Below are 8,369 nucleotides of genomic sequence, written 5' to 3'. Positions count from 1 at the left end.
TATAAATACAGCTGTTGAAATTATTTTCAACTGGGCTATTCAGCCTATAGGATGTTGGGTTGACAGGGAAGTAACCTGGGTCCTCCTTTTCTTCTCTGCTACTGACATCTGCACTGTGACGTGGAACAAGTCCTTTAAATTCTCTAAACAACTGCTTCATCCCAGTACCTTCCAAATTCTTCTGCATATTACTTCCTACTGACTGTTCCAGACCTTCAGGAGAGCTCGTGAACGGGAAGCAGTAGACACAGAAACTTGGGTGGAATTTAAGAGATCTGAACACAGACCAAATTTTCTCTCACTTTTCCTCATCCGTAAAATGAATGATGATGGCTCTCTGCATTAGCAAACCACTCTTGTAACCTTTATATGAAATGCAGTATTTATTGCTCTATCAGACTGCAAAGCCTAACAGTTCTGATTTTAACACCTTTGAGGTTAGTTACACACATTTCCTTTACTTCATTTAGGAGAAGAATCCAAATATAATTAAACAAATTTCTATAATTCGCACAAAGGCTAAAGAAAATTGGCACTGTATTTTCTCCACCTATTTTGTAGAAAAATAGAGGATTTGGTCTTTAACATGATGAAGAAAAAGGTCCCAACAACCCCAAAGTGCTATGGAACATTCCCACTTGAAGCTTATGCTGTGCAACAACTGAATAAGTTTATGTTCTTTCTTAAATCACAAAGCATGACTCTTCTCCTTCATTTTGACTTTGAAGTTGTATGGGAATTTGCAACTAAAGGTTTTAGATACCTTTTTTTTGTGTGTGTGTGTGTGGTCAGAATTGGCCAATACATTGAATTTTCTCTCTTTTTGCTCTTCCTTTCTTTATATACATTGTCATGTAGGGGTACTTGAAATACCAAGTAAAGTGTAAAATTCATGGTAGATTTATGATATGTAAAAGTATAAAACAAATTTTCTTCTATTTGGCAGCTTGGGAAATTACGCATCTCTCCATGGAAAAATATATTGTAAACCCCATTTTAAGCAACTTTTCAAATCAAAAGGAAATTATGATGAAGGTTTTGGACACAAGCAGCATAAAGAACTATGGAATTCTAAAGATCAATGTAGCTCAGTTAGCAATATTCATGCCGAAGAAACAAATCCCATTAATAGTATACCTGTTGATCCTAAACCAATTACAGAAATTGATCAAGACTTGTACTTGGGTACTGAACATATTCATCCTGATATTTTGGATAATAATATGAAAAAATCCACAGAAAGAGGTAAATTAAAGATGACGTGGCCGCCTTCAAGAGATGATGCAACACCTAAGAAAACATTTTCTATTGAAGAAGTGGCTAAAGTAAATAAGCCAAAGTGGCCCCCAGAAGGTTTTGCTCAAGATGGTTCTAGTTTACACACAAATAAACCTCTGGGCAATAAAAAGGATCCTCAGAAAAAAAATGATGAGAGAGATCAAAATAAAAATGACACTGCAAATGCCCAACAAAATCAACACTCATCCTTTAGCTCTCTGTCTGAAAAAGAAGCCACAAATACCTGTAAAGCAAAGAAAAATGAAGCAGGCAATAAGGGAAAAGATGAGGAAGCTGGGAATGTGCAAGATAAGCTGAATAAAACAGGAGGATCGCAGAACAGGGAGGAAAGCACAAAGGATATTAATGAAGGTGATAATGTGATTGTGCATAGTGCTGGGAAGGACCAAGAGAAAAAAAATAATGAAACTAATGATTCAGAAGTTGTCCAGGTTACTAACATTGATGATGTAACAGTACAAAAGAATCACAAAGACTTCAGCTTGAATAACAATAACAATAACAATTATGCCACTTTTTCACATCTAAACATTTGTAGGCAGGAAATAACTCTCTCAGCTACGTCTAAGCCAATGACAGCATTAAGCCATGCAATTTGCACTGTATCGCAACATGCCTTTGCAAAGCTGGAAAATAGATCTGGAAATGAAGAAATATTTGAGATGTATGAATCTCATGAGAGCTATTCTAGTGACACTGTAGCTGTTTCACGGGATGAACAGAACTCAAAAGATGAAGATGCTGTTACCTCTAATAGTCTTGCTCAATTTAATAAAGATGCCACTTGTCAGAAGTCTTGTACTAATAGCACATTAGTTTTAAAGGAGGCAACTAATACAACATTCCCTGTTGATACTGAGTTGGTATGCATTGGAGAAGAGTCAAAATATGACAAAAATTTAAATACTATTTTATTTGACACTCTGAAAACATCTTTTCTTTAAAAAGACAACCTGGTTTTAGACTGTGGTCTAATAGACTCTGTAGACATAACTAAAAAGTCCTGCAGCCCATATTCAAAAGAACATGGGAACTATGATACAGAACTGAATGGTATTAATGCCTGTCAAGAAAGTGAAATAATTGAAGTGTCAAAGAATGATGTAAACACAAGCTTAGATTTAGTGAGCTCAAGATATACAGCTGTTCCATCATTCCAAGGCAAGAAAGTCAAGTTCAAACAGCTCACTGTAGAAGAACAAATTAAAAGAAATAGATTCTATGGTGAAAATGAATAAAACACAAAATTAGCAGCTACATCTGTCACTCATTACAAAGTATGTTGTAAATAGGTATTTCTTCAGTCCAGTTATTTTATAGTCCTTCTTGAAGAATTTAATACCCAGAGATTACATATGAAAATTTGTATTAATAGACTGTCAATTACTCAGAATTTACTTAGTTTATATTTAAGGCAATGAAGATGCAGAATTTTTTCAGTCTGTAATTAAAACAACTTGTCTCTCTGTGTTCCTGAACATTGCAAAAAATACTTTACTACATGACTGTCCTGGAGAAACATAATAATTCAATTTTACTGTTTATCATTTGAAACAAATTAAGATATGAAGCACCTGGTGCGCATAAAACAAGAAAAAATACTTCCATAGCTTTTTTCTTATGTATTGTTATTATTGTAACTGAGCTATTACTCCATGACATATTATGTACATTTGTTGTGTTAGCTCATACTAGAAGATCTGGGTTTTGGTTGGGTTTTTTTGGTTGTGGGGTTTTGGTTTTTTGGTTTTTGTTTTTTTCAATATCATACAGTACTTAGTTTGAAATGGACTCATTATTGAATAGTAACCACAACTAGTTGGTGAATAGTACTGTTTTGCTATGTTCCTAGAGCTGCTACTATGGCATTATATTGCACGACAGAAAAAAAAGTGTGTAAATTTTAACACAGGATAAAAACAAACATCCAAGGCAGAACTGGAACAAGGTTTGGGAACACTGGGCAATTAAGACTACTGGTTGTTTCAGTAACTAATTCAAAGTCATTTTAACTGAAGCAGCTCTCCAGTTTCATATTTAAACCTGTACAAACTTATGCAGATTTAGCACTTTTTTTCCTTAACATGTTTATGGATTAACATTTGCTCTCTTAACACTATTCCAGCTTGCATGAAACAGCAACATATCATTTAACTGTTGACAATGCATAATAAAAAAGCGCTTTATAAAAAAGTATTTTGTGACTTTTTTTAATATGAATTAATACATATGATTTTCCTTAAACAGTTTGTGAAATTCTTCATGTGATAATTACTTTAAACTAAAGTGTTTGTCCAAGTGAAAGGGAAGGATAATCAAAATACAGTTTTCAAAATAATTTCTGAAGTATCTGACAGAGACAGGTGTTTGGAGTAATTTACAGGAAAGACAGGTTGATGTTAAAACATTTAAGAAATTATTGTGCAGAGTTCTGGAACAAAAAATCTGCTGCACTACAACTCATTGCCCAAAGCAATGGGATTGTGGGTAAGTGGGATATCCACATGTGACTCTTCTTCTGTACCCACACAGAAACAACTATAAAGGATACACACAGGAGAAAAGCTATACATAGTATTTCTTCCACAAGAATACTTCAAGAGAGTGAAGCCTCCTCTTTACGCACCATGCTTCACTCCTCCGAAGTATTCTCATGCAATGCAGAAATATAGAAAAGGCCCCTTAAAATGAATGTTCCCAGAAGAATAATTAGCCTTCACGCAAGGCACTCCGATACCACTGTATTTGATAACTTTGTTAAAAAGCATTAGCCTATAGGCCATTGTGAACATTTTAAAATTATTTTGGCAAGATCTCTCTCTCTCTTCTTCCTCCCCCTTCCCCCATTTGGTTGTAACCATGATAAATTATTTTTTAAAAGCCAAGAGATTTTGGCTTTTATAGATCTAAATGACTTTGCTTTTTTGAGCAGATAACACAATTAAAAGTAACATCAACAAAATTCCTGCTGAGACAACAAAAAGAATCTCAAAAAATGCAAGCCTGAAGAAAAACAATGGAATTATGTCTCAAATATTTAGAGCTCTACATAGACTAAACTTTTAAATCTCCCCTATTCCCCCAAATTTCTTATTAGGTATAAGATCAGTTTTGACTGTATTAGTTAGGAAAGAGGGTGAAATGGTGGATGTTTGTTTATGTGCACACACATAGGTGTGATCATACGCAAGCTAATAATTCAAGTGAAAAGGTAATATGGTTGCAACGTTTGTACCTGAAGTACAGTCCTATGCCAATTTTCTTTCTCCTGCATATTCTGATGAATTTAAACTTGTATCCTACAATTTAGAGGAGTGACAGATATCAGTTATAATAAAAACTCATTTACACCAAGAAATTCATGCCTCTGAAAATATCCTTACAAAATATAGACCTTTTTGCTTCCCCTAAACAAAACAAAACCACCACCAAAAATAAGTCACATAAAAAGCGTGTTCCCTTTGGCCAGCTAGAGATGGCTGAAACAAAGGCTTTGTTGAAATAGTAGAAAGAAGCAGGACTACAGGGAAATTTTTATTCCCGGAGGGAATAATATGTAAAGTCAACATACATAAATGACATACCATATGGGGCAAATCTCCTTGGATATTCCATGATTAGGATTCTGCTTAGCATGGGAGAGACACAGAAGTGGAGAGTCTTCCTGTAGTGGATTCATTAGCTTTGCACTCTCTTGTCTCAGTGGGTGGTCTTTTTTCTTCCTCCAGTAGTGAGGATGAATGTTAAGGAAAAATTAAATGATGCTGCATAATTATTTCTTTGAAACACAAGCCAGTTGTCCATCATACTGTCTTGGAGTTCTTATACAAATCATAAGGATGACACCCTGTAAACCTGCTCTAGAAAAGCAATAGCCATGGGTAATAAAAAATTGTGAAAGAATGTAAATTATTTGAAAAAAATTTAAGTAGAACAGTTCTTCAGAACTTCAGTCAAAAGCTTAGAGCATGAGTAATCAGAGGCAAGATAAGGCTGGAACTCACCGAGATGTGTGTTTGTCTTACTCCCTTTTTCACAGAAACCAAAAGAGATGGGAGATGGTGTATGCCTGAGTCACCCTAATGTATACATACATTACCACTACAGAAGTCACACTCTGGAGAGAATGCATATAGCAGCTGAAAGTGAGATTGGGATAAAAGCTGTATCTAGGAAGTAGCAACCGTACAGATTTTCTTTAAATGAAATGCTAAATGAATAGTAACTCCTTAGCTGCCGAAAAGCCTCAGGCATTTTGGGGAAACCACGTGGATTTACTGCAGCCAAGGAGCTGGTCTTTATGGTTTTAAAAGAACTAGCATCCATTAGAGCTGTACTTTTGTGAGAGAAAGTTGTTATTCTAAGTTTAAATATCTTTAAGTTAACCTCTAGGCTTTCTTTTAGTACCTGAGTTTAAATAACCAGTCACCAGTTTTAAAAGTCCCATTCTGTGAGGAGAGACTTGATGGCTCCTGAGAGGATTCATGGTACCGAAACGCCATTCTCTCAGCAGGTTAACCTCCTCTGGCTACTCCTAGGTTTCACCCCTGAGCTCATGGACAGGACATTTAGCAATGGCTAGGAATGGGACTTTACAGTCATGGAGGGCAGAGCTGATCCATTTCCAGCACAGCTGCAGCCAAGCACTGTTCAACAGCAAAACTGCACTGACAAGTAGCAGTAAAATGAAACTTCTCCGCATCATTATTTAGTACAGGAGACTTGCAGTCTGAGAAGTCTATTCTTACCAGGTATTATTGGCTAGTGAAGATGTTCTACTGCTTTTAGAACACAGCAGGGTTCATGTATTCTTCTATACTCAAAAGCACCAATTAGAGAGATTAAAGAGCCTGATTTAATGTCTTGTTAAGGAGCTTCTGAATTGCTGGGCCAGCACTGGACTTTAGAGGACTTCTAAATTTGCAGTCCCTTTGCAGCTTCATTAACATAATTGGCACGAAGACTTACTTAGAGCTACTTAAATTGTTTTTATAGATGCAGCATATCAACTGATCCCTTTGGAGTCTTTGTAGAGTCAGGGGCATCCTCAAAAATATAGGGGGAACTAAATAACACTTTTACTATACTGCTAAAGTGGACTCCTAGATGAAGGACTTGCTGAAAGCTAATGCTTGATTACTGCAAAAAGTGTACTTATCTTGTCTGTCTTCTGTTAAGCATTTATCTCCTTCATACATGTTAATAGGCATACCTACATTAGTATCTTAAAAGACATAGTTCTCAGCATGTACATTAAAACCATGCTAAGGATCTGCCTTATTCTGACACAGAACATTCCTTGCAAAATGCTGCCCATAAATAATTATAGTTCAGGCCTTATTTTCAAAGTGCAGGGTAATTATCAGAATTACTTATATAAGATTTGGGTCACTTCAGTCAAGTACACCTCCAACTGTTAGGTATAATTGCAAAAACATTAACTACCCTGGGTACACTCACAACAAACAGGAAAACATGAAATCAAAAAGAGACAGATCAAAACCTTTGTCTCTTTTCATGCTTTCATCCATTAAGAGGCACCCAAGTTAAATCCTTTGGGTGAACTTTACTGACTTTCACAAGCAGCATTTCACCTTGTATGTGGGTTACATTTGATGATTTTGACATGAAAAGCATTTTTAAATGTTTTAAAGAGAGGAACTGTGTTAGAATGGGCTTAGGAACATAATCAGACTGACCTTATTTTTGGGCTTTCTAAAACATTAAATGACAATGTAACCATGAAATATCTGAATTTTCAGTATAGTCCTTCAACAAAAAATAAGGCAGCTGTGTACTGCTTCAGGAAACAAGGTGAAAAATTCAAAGTCTTACCTCTCCATGGACCTATTTCCTATACCTTCCTCACCTCCCCTCTCTTCGGGTAGGGTGTGGGAGAGAGTAAGAGAGAATAAACTCTTCACATGTATTATTAATGTGTTTTTCATTAACTGAGTACATTACAATTTTATTAAAAACAGACATGAAAAATCTACTACACATTTGCAGCAGGTGATTTTCAAAATCTCATAATCTGGTTAAAGAAAAAAAAACCCTCCTAGAAAAACCTCAAAGGGACACCTACGTGATGACAGCTAATTTCAAACCCACTTTACCTTTTGGCTCTCAACACTGTAACCATCACTATCAGTATCCATTTAAAATTACTTTTAGACTGATGTAATGATACATGTGACAGATGCTGACAAGGAATAATGTTCTATCACAACAGGTACCTACGAAAAAGCCATTCCTTCCCCACAGAAACTGCATATTCCAAACTGAAAAGAAGCTGTTTTTCCAGTCACCCTTATTGTAGAAAAAAAATTCACCAAATACTTCATTTCATGATAAAGAAAGTCACCTCTCAACAAAAAAGGAAGATGACTTTTCAGTACAAGAGGTGGAATAGTTAAAAACTTATGGGTGAATGGAGGTATAGCTGTACCATGAGGGGACGGAACAGTAAAGAAAGTACTTCAAAGTTCAAGTTTGGTAAATTAGATTATGTCATCTTAATTGTAATGCTGGTGCACATATTTTTTTTATATATATATATATATATATACACACACACACACACACACACATATATAAACCAAAAAGAATAACTAATCTATAAGAAATAGTCTCTTACCGCTTAGAATATACTTCCAGTTTCTCTCTGTGATCACAGTTAAGAACTCTACAGGATATTAGATAAAAAAGAAGAAACAGAAAGCTATAAATTCAGCATGTATAGCTGGACACAAAAAGTAATTTTGCAGTCCAATCTTAAGATGTTTTGTACAGCTTTTCATAAAGCAATATTAGAGTGGAAATAGCATGTACACAGTATCATATACTATTTAGAATCTCTTTTTCTTTATTGTCTCCTATAAGCTGCTGTTCTAATTTGTTGGGATGGTACTCTTGTATTGAAGGCTACAGATTTGAGTCTTGATGGCTTTGACTGAGGAAACTATTTTGCCAAAGCGGGCAGTGGTTTTTATGTGCCTGGAGAGAAGGTAATGAAAAGTAGCTTTAACAGGCTCTGGCAGCTATCCATGCTGACAGCATGCCATAAAACA

The sequence above is a fragment of the Mycteria americana genome, chromosome 9, assembly GCF_035582795.1.
Source record: "Mycteria americana isolate JAX WOST 10 ecotype Jacksonville Zoo and Gardens chromosome 9, USCA_MyAme_1.0, whole genome shotgun sequence".
NCBI lineage: Eukaryota > Metazoa > Chordata > Aves > Ciconiiformes > Ciconiidae > Mycteria > Mycteria americana.
Note: the sequence above shows the minus strand (reverse complement) of the source record.